The sequence below is a fragment of the Panthera pardus genome, unplaced genomic scaffold, assembly GCF_024362965.1.
Source record: "Panthera pardus isolate Hobbes unplaced genomic scaffold, ASM2436296v1 HiC_scaffold_13, whole genome shotgun sequence".
In the NCBI taxonomy this organism is placed as follows: Eukaryota; Metazoa; Chordata; class Mammalia; order Carnivora; family Felidae; genus Panthera; species Panthera pardus.
This window is the reverse complement of record NW_026526688.1, coordinates 17163633-17182784: the sequence shown is the minus strand read 5'-3', so window position 1 is coordinate 17182784 and position 19152 is coordinate 17163633. Positions and strand designations below refer to the sequence as shown.

General features: G+C 42.1%; 1 protein-coding gene across 1 annotated transcript in view; it reads right to left on the bottom strand.

Moving 5' to 3' along the window:
* The window catches only part of TLR3 (toll like receptor 3), a 65384-nt gene extending 59250 nt beyond the window's left edge, over positions 1-6134 (bottom strand). The window contains exon 1 of the mRNA XM_019422203.2: positions 5951-6134. The gene's annotated coding sequence lies outside the window, so the exon portion shown is untranslated. The remainder of the gene's footprint in view (positions 1-5950) is intronic.
* Between the last annotated feature and the right edge of the window lie 13018 nt (positions 6135-19152).

The following is a 19152-nucleotide window of genomic DNA, read 5'->3' as shown; positions in this document are numbered from 1 at the left end:
ACGACTTATAAGACACCAACCATCAGCACCATCTTCGGTTACAAAATTCAAGGAATATTTTTGCATTGGTAGTATGTATTACCACTTCCATATTTCTAAGCATACAAGCATAGCTCTTTGTTTAAATCACCGTTATCTCTGTTTTTATGGAAAACCTCAGATCAATATAAGATGGTGGCAGCAGTAGAGAAGACAAACGGCACATTGTCCTTCTTTATTTCCATCCAATGGGGTCTAAGAGTGTCAACAGCATAGGAAGGGGGCTGTCCTGAGCCTCTGTGTGCCAAAAGGAGAACGGAGTTTTCAAAGTTTTCCCTTTTTTCACATCTGATCACCAAATGTAAAAGTTGTAAGGTCATGTTGACTTCTAAAATTACATGTGGTAGACATTCATATACGTATATACATATACATATGTTCATATTCAGAATACTGTGTATACTATCTAATGTGGGTTAATGCACATCAAGAATTATTGGAAATTCTAATTGTATCATCCTCTATATCCCTGAGAACTAAAACCTTGTTGTGAAAGGAAGAAGATACCCATACACTATGAAAGAGTTAAGTAAGACTATGTCATCCTAAATTTGGATTGGGAATGTTGGTATGACTTCTGTGTGCTTCTATGCATCTGCTTCACATATGGTAAGTGCTATCATAGGTCTGCATAGTGTTTATGTTTTAAGGGAAGATTTTCAGTTGAAACCTTGAAAAAAATTAATTGCTCCTCAGAATAAATTTAACAATCAAACTCATAATTCTCTTTAGAAAGACCTCTCCTCTCTTTTACCTTTGAGTTTAGTCCTTCAGATGCTATTAGTGACATTGTAAACTCTAAGGCCAATTCAAACAAATCAACTTTCATGTAGAATATTCATTAAGACTCTTTATACTGACCATTTCCCAACATTTCAAACATACCGAAAAGTTGAAAAAAACTGTAAAACACTCTTATACCATTTTACTGCATTTGCTTTATTACATAATTATCCAGGTAGCCATCCCTTTATTAATCTATCTTATGTTTTGATGCATTCCAAAGTAAGTTTTGAACATCAGTACACTTCACCCCTAAAATCTTCAGAAGACATATCATTAACTAGAGTTCAATATTTGCCTACAAATTTTTTAGATATTTGCATATAAGGAAATGCACAAATCTTATATTTATCACTCCATCAATATGAATAAATGCAAACCCCTATCAAAATATAGAACATCATTGCTTTAACCCCAGAAAGTTCTCTCTTCCTTATTTCCAGTTGATCTCTGCCCTATATTCCTGTTTTAGAAGCAACTACTGTTTTGTTTTCTGTTCACCATAGATAAGTGTTTCTGTTTCTAGAATTTCAAATAGGTGGAATGTGGGGGATAAGCTTAGGAATCCCCCAGGCTTACACAAGTGGGTTAACAAGGCATAAAGAAATACAAAGCCAGGGGCACCTGGGTGGCTCAGTAGGTTGAGTGTCCATCTTTGGCTCAAGTCATGATCTCACAGTTTGTGGGTTTGGGTCCCGCAGCGGGCTCTGTGCTGACGGCTCAGAGCCTGGAGCCTGCTTTGAATTCTGTGTCTCCCTCTCTCTCTGCTCCTCCCCCACTCATGCTCTGTCTCTCTAAGAACAAATAAAAACATTAAAAAAATTAAAAAAAAAAAAAAAGAAATACAAAGCCATAAAATGCTTACACCTGAGTTTGAGAAAACCAGATTGGCACCCCAAGAATAGGGGGTGCAAAGGCACCTTGAGAATAGGCAGGTACAAAGGTGCCAGGAATAGGGAGGCTCAAAGGCACCCCAAAAATAGAGAGGGGGTGCAGAGCCCCCAGAATAGAGAGGGAGAGGCAAAACCCTAAAATAGGAATGGTGCAAAGGTGCCCAATACATAGGTATATAACATAAACAAGATTAGACATTCAGGGTGGAAGCACCCCCAATTTAGTACTATGGCAGAAAGCTGCTTTCACAGGAGGATAGGGCCAGGTTAGGTAAATTGGTGAATTGGACTATGGACCACTGTGCTTCAGGCAAAGCTGCCCAGAGTGGAGATGGTTAACAAAAGAAAAGGTGCCTTATTAACCCTGAGGTTATCCCCCTACTTACCTCATCCCCTAGGCTGGCAAAGATAAACAGAGGTGCTGCCTCATGTCTGCTGTAAACAACCTTCCTCCCGACAGCCTGGCACCTGGACTTTGTTTTATATTGACCCAAACCCCAAACACTGTATATCTTCAAAACCTTCCTTTTCCCTCACATCCCCAAGTTAATGTTCACAGTTTCTTTGTCTCTTTGTGCACACCCATCACGTTTGCAAGCCTTCTGATCTGAATAAATAGGGGGCAAGGACCCTTATTCAGGGCTCTTATCTCTTCCTGGACATTAGCCATCTCTCGTTTTTCATCCTGTGTCCCGCTCTCTTGCTAGACAAGAAAGAACTTTAGACCCAGAGTCTACGACAGTGGGATTATGCATTACATGGTTTCTTTCACTTCACATAACGTTTTTTTTAAGATTCATTCATGTTACTGTGTGTGCCACTGGCTTGGTTTTTGCATTGTTATTACTGAATGGTGTTTCTTTGGATGAATTCTGCTGTTTTTCCATTTTTCTGTTGATAGTCACTTGTCTTATTTCAAGGTGTGGCCTATTAGAAATAAAACTTATAAAAATTCTTGGTTAAGGCATTTTGCTGCCTAGGTTTTCGTTTTTCTTATGTAAATACCCGGGATTGAAATTGCTGGTAGGTATATACCTTTAATTTTATAAGGACATGTCAGGCCTTTTGCCAAAGCAGTCTTAATATTTTACACTCCCACCAAAAATGTATGAGTTCCAACTGCTCTCTACTAATTGTGCAATGGCATCTCATGGTGGCTTTAATTTGTATTTCTCTGATCACTAAAGTTATTGAGTACTTTTTCATAGGACAAGAGGCATGTCTTCTTTTATGAAATGTCTGTCCAAATACTTTCTTCATTTTAAAGAGTGGGTTATTTCTCTTTTCTCTCTGGCTGGCTTATGTGGTATTTGTGGCTGGTCCTCCCATACCTCTTGTACCAGCACTCTGCTGGGGAGAGACTCCTTTGCTCTGACCTCTTGCATAGGCATCCTGTGAAGGTACTTCAACAAAGCACCTTCTGGACTTCAGCTGGCCTAGTGTTAGCCTCCGGCAGTAATCACTGTGCCAATCAGAAGCTTCCTGGAAAGGGAGCCATTGTGCTCTATCTCTTGTTGTACTTTCAGCTTTTGAATGTACAAATTTATATCCAGCCAGATCCCTAGAACTCTCCCTCATATAAATTCTGTAGTAGTAAAGAAATAAAACCTTTGTTTTCATGCCAGTTTGAATTTACCAATGACATCATGTTTGAAGTATGACAAAAATCAACTACAAAGTCTGAGCAGAGGTAGGTGATAACTCTTAAATTTCCCCCACAAAATCATTTTACTATCAAGCTTGACTACTTTAGAAATAAAACACACTTTAGTCTTGAATCAGACTATGCTGATTTCAGCACAGCACCAAAAATGCTACCTTGGTCTAACATCCCTTCATGTCCATTCATAGAGAAAATGTTTCTATTTTGTTCCAAACTTGTAGAGTTTGATGACCCAGAGCATTATGGAATGGTTTCGTGCTTGTATAGAACAGAATTCTTCTTAGCAGGAACTTAACTAATTTTAGGGCAGTTTACAGAGTTCTTGTGAAAAAAAAAAATTGCAACTTGAAGGAACATTTTCCTCCCGTTTTTGGCTTATGTTTTAGAAAGCTCTTGACATGGCCTTGCAGGAAGCACAAGACTCTTAGGAATTGGTTTATTTCCTAAACCAAGAGAAGACTTGACAATTCTCCCTTTCGTCAAGACTGCAAATCTACTGTTGCTTAATTAAGTCATTGAGCCAAGATTTCTGCAGAAAAGACTGTCATTTGTACAGTACTTGCTTCTCACATGATAAACGTGTTGATAATTTTACGTCTTCATATTATGAGCTGGTAAGATGGAGACAGCTGCACCTTGGCACTTGGAAATGCTATATGAACTTGAAGTTCTTTTCCCTTGCCTTAGAATTTGGGTGCATTCCAACTCTCAAATGATCTTTTCATCCATGTTGCACCTTTGGCAACATCAAATGGTTATTTCTGTATATAGTTCAAAACTTATCTATTGAAAATGATAGGAAACAGATTAAGGTCACAAACGAAGAGGGAGTCCAGCTTTTAGACTGATGGCTGGTCATGAATTTAAAGCATTTCTGATGGGAGGAGGCAGCATGGAACAGCAAGGAAAACCAGGGTTCTGTCATCAGAAAGACTGGGGTTCACATCATTTTTCTGCCCTTCAATGACTATGTGTGACCTTGAGGGGCCTCAATTTCCACATCTGAATAATTATCATAGGGATACCTACCTTAGAGGACTATTGTGAGATCTGAATGAAAAACACACACACAACTGGCTTATTGTTAATATTCAACTAATGGTTATTACTGTTATTAGTATTTTTCAGTGATAATGTAACTTTCCTATTTAATACATTTTATCAATATGCTTATTATAATCAAAAAGCCTTATGAGAGTGTATTTTGCTTATTCATTTATTTTTACCAGATATGGTTATATAGATATGATATGCTATATCCCCTCCCTCCTTCTACCCACCTCCTTCCCTTCGTCCCTTCTTTCCCTCCTTCCTTCTAGAATTGCACGTGAACTTCTATAGTCTGTGATGTAATTGACAAAAGAGCTGATGTCAAAGTTACATTCTCGGCCATGTTTATTCATGTTGTACCGGGAGGTAGAGTTGTGTCCTAAATCTGAACTTCCAAGTCAGTAATTGAGTCATAATTATTGCCTCGCCTTAGATTTAGGCATTCCTTGGAGACCACTGAGAAAATTCACTTGTTGCCAGGAATGCATACCCTTCTGCCTTGGAACACTTAGCAGGGTTAAGCAACAAAAGAGGCTCTTCTTCCCTTGGTGCTCATTAAATTTCCTGTTACGTGACACTGCAGTTCTTTCAGGTTGTGAGAGGTGTCAAGGAGCATGTCATATCAAGGCACAACACTAGATACAGCAAAAAGACCAATTTTTGCTCATTTATGTCCTGAAATTCTAAACCTCAGCAAAATAAAATTTTGTTTTAAAATCAGGTGACGAAATAGGCTGCTCAGAGATTAGACACTTGAGTTTGCTCGTTGCTCCTCCCTTTCCTATGTTTGGTCTTCTCCTGTCCCTTGTTTGGGCCTGCAGCACGGCTGGAGAATTGGGCTCTCTCGTAGCAGCAGAAAAGGGAAGGGTTTTCCCACTGGGTATCTAGGTGTAGGTAAAGATGCATGGACCCAATTTTCCCGTCTTTGCAAACATAAGGGAATGGCATCAGTGTTTGTCGCATCCACATGTTGTGCTGCTTATCTTCTAGATTCTGGAAGGCTGGTATGTTGGGTTTGAGCCCAACCTCTGTCCTCAGAGTCCTGCCCCACCCCCTCATCCAGTCGAGCTCAACAGTGTGACTACCTGTATGTATAATAGCCGTGCCACCCACCCATAATTTCCCCAGCCTTCCCCATAACATGTCTCCCTTTTCTAAATCTTCATCTCTCTTAGTTACATCCCTGCCAAGAAGACTGCAACTTTTCATCAGTTTCCTCCTGTGTACAATACACCAATTGAATCAGATTATATATACTACAGCCACTTTCCCAATTTAAAGAGTTTACAAGTCTTGGCCAAGACCAGTTTACTCGTTTGTTCTTCTTCCCCACTTCTGTTCTCTGTATTTCATCTCTTGCACAGCACGACCTTCCACAGTTTATTCTAAATAAGCACTTGTTCAGTCATTGAGTGAATTGATAAGTGAATGAATGACCAGCTTTCTTGACCTCATCCACGTATCTCCTATTTCCTTTCCTATTCTCTTTACCACAACACCCCCTACCTCCCATTCTATTTACCTGTTTTTATCATTCAATCGTCCTTTGTTGGTAATTGGATTTAGGGCCCTTGTTTAAATTCCTCCCTTTCAAAGTTCATTCATTCATTGTAGTCTTTTCTGTTGCTTTCCAATTGCTTCCCTGCTGTGTCATTTTAATTGTTTTGTATTTTGTGTTCTACATTTCTACCAGCTTACATGCATTAGATTCCAGCTCCCTAAAATAGAGATATTTACTGAAATGGCAGATTTGGATTCGCTGCAGCTTACAAATGAAATTTGAATCCGAGCAGTAAGATTTTACAAAATTAAAACTGAATTGAAGAAAAAAGGAAAACCGAATTGGTTACATAAATAGCTGGTGAGTATCAGGTAATATAAAAAATAAGTTTGTGTTAATTCTTTGGAGGATAGTCAAAAGTCTTCAATGCAAAGAAAAATACTTACAGAGTTGAGAATGGTCACTCATGCCCACTGGGGCAAGTCCCAGTCTTTACCAACAGATAACTGACTTTCTTTAATGCACAGAACACAATTCTGTACCTATTTTCCATTATTTAGATTAAATGTCAAAAGCAAAATTTTCCCCAGTATGTGCCAACCCTCTAAAATAACCGTTGAATGTGTACAAAAGCATATTTACACTTTACATTTGAAATGAAAAATGACTGAGATCTTGAGAGGCAATTATATATTTAAGAATATTTATCAGAAAGTTGATGTATATAAAAATAAGTTTTTTAACACCATAAAGCATTTCTTAACAATTTAATTGTAATTGTAATAACATGTGTAGGGGTTCAGGATGAAGTGCCCCAAGATGTATTACTTTGGCATGTGGATTATTTTAAACTAAAAACAATCAAGGACCAGAGGAAACATTGACCTTCACCCTACCTACCTAAAAAAAATTTAGATACAGGACCTGCTCCAGAAAGGGAACTATCATCATAGAGAACTATAGTATAATATGATCTAGGTGTGACAGACAGGGAGGAACCCAGCAAAGTCTGCTACAATTTATGTGTACATTCTTTTGTTTCTACATGGTCCAGCAAATATTTGTTTACCAAACACTTACTCTTTTTTATCTTCTTGTGAACTCTTTTCCTTCCTTTTGAAGTCCCAGATTCCTACCCTCTTCTTAGCTCAGGACGACATATATACCTCATTTTGCCTGTCTTTGGTATCTTTCATATTTCTATGAATTTTCCATAAATATGTAATGAAATTTGATTTTTATCCTTTTAATTTGTCTTATGCCAATTTAATTCTTACACCAGCCAGAAGAATTTTAAATCATATAGGGACATTTTTCTTCCCCAACACACAAATAGGTAGATGTTGAAGTGAGGAAAAATAGTTAGAAATATTTTTTTTTTCAAAGTATCATCATAAATCTTTAGAAGTATTTCTCTATTTTGGGGGGTGAGAAGTTAAACTTAATGTGCCATAATGTTACAGCAAGGGGACTGGGAATCCATACATGTATCAAGAATTATCTGTACAACGAACATGTAATAACTCTTACATGTATGTACCAATCATTATTATATAGATAGACACTGTATTAATGAATAAAATAAAATTTGTTTAAAAGGAATGACAGGTTTTTGGGTTTTTTGTTTGTTTTCTGCTTGCTTGTTCAAGTAGAAACAATATCATTGGCTTTCTTCACCAAGTATTTATGTTCTTTAAAAAGTACTAGAAGCTTCCATCCTGGGAAGATGGTGGCATAGGACGATGCTGGGCTCACCTCGTCCTGCTGATCGCTTAGATTCCACCCACATTGGCCTAAATAACCCAGGAAACTAGCAGAACGGACTCACCGGAGCCAAGCATAGAAAGGAGGCCCATGGAAGAGGGTAGGAAGGGCAGAGAGGCAGTGCATGCTACAAGGACTGGCGGGAGGGAGCCGGGGCGGTGGAGGGGCAGCCCGCCTGGCAAGGCAGAGCCTCCGAAGTCTGGCTTGCAAAAGCAGAGGGGCTGTACTCTGTGAATTCTGACAGCCAGGGGGACTTAACATCTGGAATGTTAAAAGTCAACAGCTCTGCTCTCAGATAGCAGGGAGGGCGAGAGGACACTGGGAGGGAGAGTTGTTGAGCCCTGGAAGACAGAGCTCAGCTCAGCGGGGGAACAACAGGGCTGGTAAGCGCCATCTACCTCTCCTATCCCCCAGCCAAAATTCCAAAGGGAACTAGTTCCCGTCACTGAACTTGCTTGTACCGTGCAAATGCCCAATGCTGTGCTTCTGTGGATCCATCCCTCCGACGGGCCTGCCTCCTTCCCGGTACTGCAGGGCCCTTCCCACAGGGGACCACCAGGGGCAAAGCTAGCTAAGTCTGCCCCTCCCACCCCTGTGCACCTTGCGGATCCACCCCAGCTAATACACCAGATCCCATCAAAGCAGGACCACAAGCCTGGCAGTGTGCAAGTAGCCCAGACAGGGGCCACGCCACTCCACAGTGAGTACTGCTCCTGGGAGGGGGGGAAGATAAGGTACACACCAGTCTGACTGTGGCCCCAGCGGTGGGGTGGGGGCAGACATTGGGTCTGACTGTGGCCCTGCCCACCAACACAAGTTACTCAGGACAGCACAGGGGAAGTACCCTGCAGTTTGGAGCCACCACAGGGACTACCCAAAATGACGAAATGGAAGAATTCGCCTCAAAATAATCCAGGAAGTAGCGACAGTTAACGAATTGATCAAAAACGATTTAAGCCATAAAACAGAACAAGAATTTAGAATAATAGTCATAAAATTAATCACTGGGCTTGAAAAAAGCATAGAGGATAGCAGAGAATCTATTGCTACAGAGATCAAGGGACTAAGAAATAGTCATGAGGAGCTAAAAAATGCTATGAATGAGGTGCAAAATAAAGTGGAGGCAGCCATGGCACAGATTGAAGAGGGAGAAGAGAGAATAGGTGAAGCAGAAGATAAAATTATGGAAAAAAGAGGAAGTTGAGGAAAAGAGAGATAAAAAAATCCAGGAGTATGAGGGGAGAATTAGAGGACTAAGTGATGCAATCAAACAGAGCAATATATGCATCATAGGAATTCCAGAAGAAGAAGAGAGAGAGAAGGGGGTTGAAGGTGTACTTGAACAAATCATAACTGAGAACTTCCCTGATCTGGGGAAGGAAAAAGGAATTGAAATCCGAGAGGTAGAGAGAACTCCTTTCAGATGTAACTTGAATCAATCTTCTGCACGACATATCATAGTGAAACTGGCAAAATACAAGATTAAAGAGAAAATTCTGAAAGCAGCTAGGGATAAACAGGCTCTAACTTACAAAGGTAGACACATAAGAGTAGTGGCATACGTATCTACCAAAACTTAGCAGGCCAGAAAGGAATGGCAGGAAATCTTCAATGTGATGAACAGAAAAAAAAATATGCGACCGAGAATCCTTTATCCAGCAAGTCTGTCATTCAGAATAGGAGAGATAAAGGTCTTCCCAAACAAGCAAAAACTGAAAGAATTCATCACCACTAAACCAGCCCTACAAGAGATCCTAAGGGGGATTATGTGAGTGAAATGCTGCAAGGACCACAAAGTACCAGAGACATCACTACAAGCATGAAACCTACAGACATCACAATGACTCTAAACCCGTATCTTTCTATAATAACACTGAATGTAAATGGACTAAACGCTCCAGCCAAAAGACAGGGTATCAGAATGGATAAAAAAAAAAAAAAAAAAAAAAAAAAAAAACAAAAAAACAAGACCCATCTATTTGCTGTCTACAAGAGACTCATTTTAGACCTGAGGACACCTTCAGGTTGAAAGTGAGGGGATGGAGAACTATCTATCATGCTACTAGAAGTCAAAAGAAAGCTGGAGTAGCCATACTTATATCAGACAAACTAGACTTTAAATTAAAGGCTGTAACAAGAGATGAAGAAGGGCATTATATAATAATTACAGGGTCTATCCATCAGGAAGAGCTAACAATTATAAATGTCTATGCGCCGAATACAGGAGCCCCCAAATATATAAAACAATTAATCACAAACATAAGCAACCTTATTGATAAGAATATGGTAATTGAAGGGGACATTAAAACCCCACTTACAACAATGGATAGATCATCTAGACACAGGATCAATAAAGAAACAAGGGCCCTGAATGACACATTGGATCAGATGGACTTGACAGATATATTTAGAAGTCTGCATCCCAAAGCAACAGAATATACTTTCTTCTTGAGTGCACATGGAACATTCTCCAAGATAGATCACATACTGGGTCACAAAACAGCCCTTCATAAGTATACAAAAATTGAGATCATACCATGCACACTTTCAGACCACAATGCTATGAAGCCTGAAATCAACCACAGGAATAAGTCTGGAAAACCTCCAAAAGCATGGAGGTTAAAGAACAGATTACTAAAGAATGAATGGGTCAACCAGGTAATTAGAGAAGAAATTAAAAAAGATATGGAAACAAACGAAAATGAAAATACAATAATCCAAACGCTTTGGGATGCAGCGAAGGCAGTCCTGAGAGGAAAATACATTGCAATCCAGGCCTATCTCAACAAACAAGAAAAATCCCAAATATAAAATATAACAGCACACCTAAAGGAAATAGAAGCAGAACAGCAAAGACATCCCAAACCCAAAATAAAAAGAGAAATAATAAAGATCAGAGAAGAAATAAACAATATAGAATCTAAAAAAACATGATTCAGACAAAATCATGAATGAAAATGGAATTATTACATCCAATCCCTCAGAAATACAAGCAATTATCAGGGAATACTATGAAAAATTATATGCCAACAAACTGGACAACCTGGAAGAAATGGACAAATTCCTAAGCACCCACATACTTCCAAAACTCAAGCAGGAATAAACAGAAAATGTGAACAGACCCATAACTAGTGAAGAAATTGAATCAGTTATCAAAAATCTCCCACCAAATAAGAGTCCAGGACCAGATGGCTTCCCTGGGGAATTCTACCAGGCATTTACAGCAGAGATAATACCTATCCTTCTCAAGCTATTCCAAAAAATAGAAAGGGAAGGAAAACTTCCAGACTCATTCTATGAAGCCAGCATTACTGTGACTCCCAAACCAGACAGATACCCAGCAAAAAAAGAGAACTACAGGCCAATATCCCTGATGAATATGGATGCAAAAATTCTCAACAAGATACTAGCAAATCAAATTCAACAGCATATAAAAAGAATTATTCACCATGATCGAGTGGGATTCATTCCTGGGCTGTAGGACTGGTTCAATATTTGCAAATCAATCAATGTGACACATCACATTAATAAAAGAAAAGAACCATATGATCCTGTCAATTGATGCAGAAAAGGCCTTTGACAAAATCCAGCACCCTTTCTTAATAAAAACCCTTGAGAAAGTCGGGAGAGAAGGAACATACTTAAAGATCATAAAAGCCATTTATGAAAAGCCCACAGTTAATATCATCCTTAATGGGGAAAAACTGAGAGCTTTCCCCCTGAGATCAGGAACATTACAGGGACATCCACTCTCACCGCCTTTTTTTAACATAGTGTTGGAAGTTCTAACATCAGCAATCAGTCAACAAAAGGAAATCAAATGCATCAAAATTGGCAAAGATGAAGTCAAGCTTTCACTTTTTGCAGATGACATGATATTATACATGGAAAACCCGATAGACTCCACCAAAAGTCTGCTAGAACTGATACATGAATTCAGCAAAGTTGCAGGATACAAAATCAATGTACAGAAATCAGTTGCATTCTTATACAATAATAATGAAGCAACAGAAAGACAAATAAAGAAACTGATCCCACTCACAATTGCACCAAGAATCATAAAATACCTAGGAATAAACCTAACCAAAGATGTAAAAGATCTGTATGCTGAAAACTATAGAAAGTTTATGAAGGGGCGCCTGGGTGGCTCAGTCAGTTAAGCGTCTGACTTCAGCTCAGGTAATGATCTCACAGTCTGTGTGTTCAAGCCCTGCATCGGGTTCTGTGCTGACAGCTCAGAGCCTGGAGCCTGCTTTGGATTCTGTCTCCCTCTCTCTGACCCTCCCCCGTTCATGCTCTGTCTTTCTCTGTCTCAAAAATAAATAAAAAAATTAAATTAAAAAAATTAAAAAAATTAAATTTAATTTAATTTAAAAATTTATTTAATTAAAAAATTAAATTAAATTTTAAAAATTTTAAAAAAAGAAAGTTTATGAAGGAAATTGAAGAAGACATAAAGAAATGGAGAAACATTCTGTGCTCATGGATTGGAAGAATAAATATTGTTCAAATGTCAATACCCAAAGCTATCTACACATTCAATGCAATACCAATCAAAATTGCACCAGCTTTCTTCTCGAAGCTAGAACCAGCAATCCGTTGTGGTATGGAACCACAAACGACCCTAAATAGCCAAAGTAATATTGAAGAAGACCAAAGTGGGAGGCATCACAATCCCAGACTTAAGCCTCTACTACAAAGCTGTAATCATCAAGACAGCATGGTATTGGCACAAAAACAGACCCACAGACCAATGGAATAGAATAGAGACTCCAGAATTAGACCCACAAAAGTGTGGCCAACCAATCTTTGACAAAGCAGGAAAGAATATCCAGTGGAAAAAAGACAGTCTCTGTAACAAATGGTGCTGGGAGAACTGGACAGCAACATGCAGAAGAATGAAGACCACTTTCTTACACCATTCACAAAAATAAACTTGAAATGGATAAAGGACCTGAATGTGAGACAGGAAACCATCAAAACCCTAGAGGAGAAAGCAGGAAAAAAACTCTCTGACCTCAGCCACAGTAATTTCTTACTCAACACAACTCCAAAGGCAAGGGAATTAAAAGCAAAAATGAACTATTGGGACCTCATCAAGATAAAAAGCTTCTGCACTACAAAGGAAACAATCAACAAAACTAAAAGGCAACCGACGGAATGGGAAAAGATATTTGCAAATGACATTATCAGACAAAGGGCTAGTATCCAAAACTTATAAAGAACTCACCAAACTCCACACCTGAAAAACAAACAATACAGTGAAGAAATGGGCAGAAGACATGAATAGACACTTTTCCAAAGAAGACATCCAGATGGCCAACAGGCACATGAAAAGATGCTCAACGTCACTCCTCATCAGGGAAATACAAATCAAAACCACACTGAGATACCACCTCATGCCAGTGAGAGTGGCTAAAATGAACAAATCAGGAGACTATAGATGCTAGTGAGGATGTGGAGAAATAGGACCCCTCTTGCACTGTTGGTGGGAATGCAAACTGGTGCAGCCTCTATGGAAACCAGTGTGGAGGTTCCTCCAAAAATTAACAATAGACCTACCCTATGACCCAGCAATAGCACTGCTAGGAATTTACCTAAGGGATACAGGAGTGCTGATGCATAGGGGCACTTGTACCCCAATGTTTATAGCAGCACTTTCAACAAGAGCCAAATTATGGAAAGAGCCTAAATGTCCATCAGCTGATGATGGATAAAGACATTGTGGTTTATATACACAATGTAATACTACTTGGCAAAGAGAAAGAATGAAATACGGCCTTTTGCAGCAACGTGGATAGAACTGGAGAGTGTGATGCTAAGTGAAATAAGTCATACAGAGAAAGACAGATACCATATGTTTTCACTCTTAGGTGGATCCTAAGAAACTTAACAGAAGACTATGGGGGAGGGGAAGGAAAAAAAGTTAGAGAGGGAGGGAGGCAAACCATAAGAGACTCTTAAAAGCTGAGAACAAACTGAGGGCTGATGGGGGGTGGGAGGGAGGGAAGGGTGGGTGATGGGTATTGAGGAGGGCACCTGTTGGGATGAGTACTGGGTGTTGTATGGAAACCAATTTGACATTAAATTTCATATTAAAAAAAAAAAAGTACTAGAAGCTTTCCTTTGGATGGTTGCTTGATTTCCCTCAGAGTACATTAACTGCCTTTTTGAATTTCTTGTCCTTGTTTCTTGAGTATCTCCTAGTCTTTGTAGGAGGCTGTGAGTCACAGCAAAGAAGTCAGGTATGAACAGATTGCTGATATTTCTACTGGTTAACAGAAGACCGGGGGTTCTCGAAGGAGAGAAACTGAAGTCGATCGGATGCTCTTCCGAAGTGAAGTCATTTTAGATCATGGCTGAAAATAACTCAGGATGCTGACCTGACCTGGGCTTGACAAGAGTTCAGATACATAAAAAAAAACTCTGCTCCTTCTTGAGGATAATGGGTAAGGGAGAAACGGATACACCCAGTATCTTTTTTTTTTTTAAGTTTACTGCCTCAGTGCCTTGTAGCAAGAGCAGGAAGAAAGGAGTTTGTCATCAATATGACTTCAGGTGTCATTTCATTTTTTTCAAAGGTCCCCCTTTGCCTCCCACAGGACTAGTCCATCATCAAAACAGACATGCAGTCACTGGCTAAGTTTAACTATGTGACTGGGCAGCAAATTAACTCACACTGCATTCAGATATGTAAAGAAAAGGTAGCTTCTCAATTTCTCTAGACCTGATCACATCTCACTCCTGAGCGTCAGCCTGCTGGGGTTAGTGGTGGGGTGGGACTGTAAGTCAAGATTTCGTTCAACCTGATTTATTAATTTAAAACCCCCATCTTCAGCACATGCTCAGTTTCCCGGATTTCCTCTTTCTCTTCTTCTTCCCAAGCTCTCCCAACACAAAGGGAACAGACACAGCCCTTTGCTCTCCTCCCTTAAAGTTCCTCACATCCGTTACATCCTCCCCGTCTGGATCAGAAGGGATCTCCAGACCATGCCCTCCTAGGTGCAAGGTAACTTCACTGCCGTGGTAGAAACACTGTGATCTCAGATATCCAAGGTGGGTTTTCTATATGCTTAAGAGATTCAGCAAGTTCTCTTTCTCTCTCTCTCCATTTCTCAAATCTCTCTCTCTCTCTCTCTCTCTCTCTCTCTCTCTCTCTCTCACACACACACACACACACACACACACACACACACACTCTTGCTTGTTTTCTCTTTCTCACGCTCTCCTCTCCAAAGTCTGGCCTTTGGTCTTACTGTCTTGCTGCTCACAGCAATAAAAATCACATTTGCATATTAAGGTATTATAGCTGCAATAGAATCCACTTTTCCCTTGAATCCCTTCACTTCCGTGGCTGGGATGCCCAGGCATTAAGATTTACTGGAAATGGATACATGTGAGAAGAAATACATCAGAAAATACATTTCAAAATACATTGTGCTCATTGGGAACCATCCCCAGAAGGAAGGGAGAGGAGGGCAAGGAACTTTCTTTTCACCGTCCTTCCCGTCTATCGTGTCATCATATTTCATCTGAGGAAAAAATTAGTCCAAGGGCTGTTAAGGTGGCTAAGTCATGCAGCTTTAAGAGGGCAGATCACAAGGAAGAGTTTCCTCTGGAAAAAGAAAACTCACGCAGAAAGCTGCGTATCTGTTTGCTTGCTCGTTGCTGATTTGCCTTTGAAATATGGAAGTCTGACAAATTAATCACTTGAAAGGAGAGTGTCTCCGTGCCAAGTTCAGGCTTCTCCAGCAGCACCAGACCACTTCCTGTTCTCCCGGGTAGCCAGATAAGAACAAATGGGCCTCCTCTTTATTCTCCAGTAGAAGCCCTACGTGGCCGGGACCAGGCTCCTGGCCTCATTATGTCCGGGTGGGGCTGGGAGGCCCTGTAGGTGCGACTGACCTTGATTTGATCCTTTCCTAGGAAAGGAAAAGTGAAGGCAGAAAGGGGTTCCTGAACCAAGCAGTAGGTGACACCAAAAGAACTGGGAAGTTGAATGCACAGACGGAGCCCTACGTTCTTGTCACACTGAAACGGAGAAAAACGCCCCAGCTCTCGGACACCCACATACCTTCCCTTCTTGCTAATCTTCCTTCCTGGCTACTATTCAATAACTGAATCCTTTCTCAGGCTTTTAGCCAGCTTTAAGCTTGTAGAAAGAGGATGAAAAAAGTGCACTCTAAGACCTTGGGTTTTTTTTTTTTTTTCTCCTCAATGAATCGATTTGAAAGGCCAGCTGGCACACCTTCCAGAAACGTGTACAAACGCCTAATGGAGAGATCCCGTGTAGCTGCTGCACGGCTGTCCAGGCATTCCCAATCGTGCTTCAGGCTGCTGGCCTGCCCTGTAGGGGAGTGACCTAGCAGCGACACGTTTTCCCACCTGCAGCGCGGCTTGAAGCAGCTCAATATTTCCTGGGGGGGGGGGGGGGGGGGGTTGGGTGGGAAGGACATACATGTTGATAGATCCATGATCAAAACTGCCGCATTTAAAGTGAGGTCATGAGGGCACACATCATCTCAGTCTCCTTACTGCACTTCCTTCCCCGGGGGATGTCGGAGAGGGGAACGTAAAGTTGTGAGTGTAAGTATTTTTCCGTGGAAGGCGCCATCGTTTTTTTTTTGGGGGGGGGGGGGGGAGCGCTGTTCCATTCTCAAAGAGTCTGCCGATTTGTTCAACAACATTTACCGAGTGTCAGGTATCTGCCAGGCATTGTACTTGATAGTGAGGATATCACAAAGAACAGGGTGGATAGGATCCTGCATGAATGGACCTTATAAGTTTATTTATTTTAAAAGAGAGAGCGTGCAAGAGGGGGAGGGGCAGAGAGAGGGAGAGCCAGAATCCAAAACAGGCTCTGGGCGGTCAGCTCAAAGCCTGATGCGGGGCTCGAACTCACAACCCTTGAGCTCGTGGCCTGAACCAAGATCAAGAGTAGGATGCTTAACCGACTGAGCCACCCAGGCGCCCCCACCGATGGACTTTACAAACGAACGGGGTGGAGGGACACCTTAAGCAAATAAAAATAAATACACAACCACGTGCATTTTGCTTTCTTCTGAAGGTTCTGGCACTATGAAGGAAATGAAGAGGGTGATGTGATGGTACCTAGCTGGGTGGTAGGTGCAGTAGATATTGGATTGGCTTTTCCAGCTCCCGTCCTGTCCCACCTAAAGATTCCCTTCCTGAACTGGAGGCAGGCTGCCTGCTTACACTGCAGAGGCAGAAAAGTCAAAAAGGTTGTTTGTTTGTTTTTTAATTGAACTGACCTTTCCAAGACTCCCTTGCACTTGGGGGTCTGACTGCGGCCCAATGTGAGACAGGTGGAGGAGATGGGCAGCACCAGACGGGGCACAGGTACGAGGAGGTGAGTTTAGGGGCCAGTCCGCTGGGAGAAGCACTAGCATCGTCCAGTGCTTGGCCAGAAGCTCCTTGCCTGACCTCCAGGGCTGTAGGTATAGCTGTGGCCGAGAGATGGCCACAGGGACACACGTGTGGTGTGTCGGGTCTCCGAGCTGCCGCTCCAGACTGCACAGCTCCCAGGAGCGCTGGGCAGGACAGTTTCCGGCCCCTTTCCCTGTGGCAACGTACCTTCCTCTGCATCCAGTGCGGGATCCCCCGGTGCAGGTGCAGAGCTGGGTCTTTTCCAGCCTCTCCTCCAAGGGTGACAGATGTACTTCTCCTCCACCCCCAGCGGCAGGGCACCTTTGTCAGGGACCCTTTCCTGCTCTGCTGCGAATAATCCTTCTCAGGTGCACGCAGAGGAAAACTGCGGGGAAAGCAGTGAGTGCGTGCGTGCATGCGTGCGTGCGTGCGTCAGCGCGTCCGTGCGTCCGTGCGTGCGTGCGTGCGTGCACCTTCTCCTGGCGTCTGAGCCTCCCAGGCCTTCCAAGTGAGCTCACCTGCCTGCCCTCAGCCTGTAACGATTCGTTCACATTCTAGCCGTTTTCTTCCCACCTGCTTTTCCGGCGGCCCCATCCTCTCCCTTGCATTGGCAGAGGTGAAACAGCCCGTGTCACCCATTTTCTCTCAACAGACTTGTTGCTCTTCCGAACTGAGTTTACTTGGCTGCTGTACAGCCTGAGGTTTCTGATGCGCTCAAGAAAAGTCACGGTTTTGCAGATCACCGGGCCTTTCCCCGTTGTTAGGGTGGTAGTGACCTCTCCTTCGGAGCTATCCACTCCTTAAGCAAAAGCAGAATTCTCTTTCTGGTTATAGAGATTCAACATTGGGGGAGGGGGGTCTGGAGTTTGGGTTGTTCCCTGGAAGGTGATCAAAGCACCTTCGCTGCTAAAAGCTTCAGATGTGAAACATTTGCTAATTCCCTGGGCATTTATGGTCCCACAGCTGCTCGCAACCCAGAGAGAGGGCACACGAACAACTGTTATCGAGGGGGGTGAGGAGTGCCCTAATGGGGGTGGAATGGGAAGAACGCGACGGGAATAAACAGGACACGGGATGCTGAGGGGGTATAATCGTTTGGGTCACTTCTGGAATCTTCAGGAAGAGTTTTCCAGGCATGAAAGGTGAGGCGACATCCGCAGAAGATGATTCCTTCAATTCCTCATTCACTAATAAGAACGCCATGTCCTGGCAGGGTTAGCCGGGATCCGAAATTCTCGTCTGGAAACAGTCCCTTCAACCCCGGTCTTGACCATGGTCAGCTCTGTGCCCATGTCCTTCAGGTGAACTCAGCATTTCTACAAGGTCAGCAGGTCCCAGGTCAGCAGAACTAATAACAGAAACTGTAGTAGACTGCATTTGACTAAAAGCAGTACTTTCTTCCAGAACAATCCAGAATTTTGATACCCATACCTAACATCTATCCTTCACGCTTAACCCTTTTATGTTTTTATTAACCTCTAGATTTGCTATACCCCGAGTGGGTGGATGCCTGGCCATTGGCTTATTTGGACCCCTGGGAGCAGACATCAGCATTGCTCTAAAATGAAAAGGGAGGCTAGACGGTTGCCGAAGATCTCCCGTTTGGGGCCCTTGGCCCAGCCAGGATGGCACAAAATGTCAGCACCAAGACAGGAATATGGAGCCAAACACGGACTTGCCAGAGTCAGATGCCCAAAGGAGATGGGGTGTAGGCCAGTATTTATCCTTGGCACAAAACCTGAGTCTGCGGCAGGCTGGGGTTCGACAGAGTATTAACACAGCAAAGGATGTCAACTCCCAGGCATGTGCGTGCAGTAATGAGTCTGTGGACAAATCCAAGATCAGGAGGTGATAACAGATAAAACCGGGAAGCAGGACAAGAAACTAGATTGCTCAGGTGATCTCATGAGGCCGCTGAGACTCATGTGTGCCAAAGTCTACCCCACCGCCCTCGGCCCCATTGTTCAGTCAGCCTCCGTTGTCACTTGAATATCACTTTCCGAAAGCTACACACAGCATACGTACAAAAACACGCGGGCCTTAACTTCAAAAGTAGGACAATGGGGAGCAAG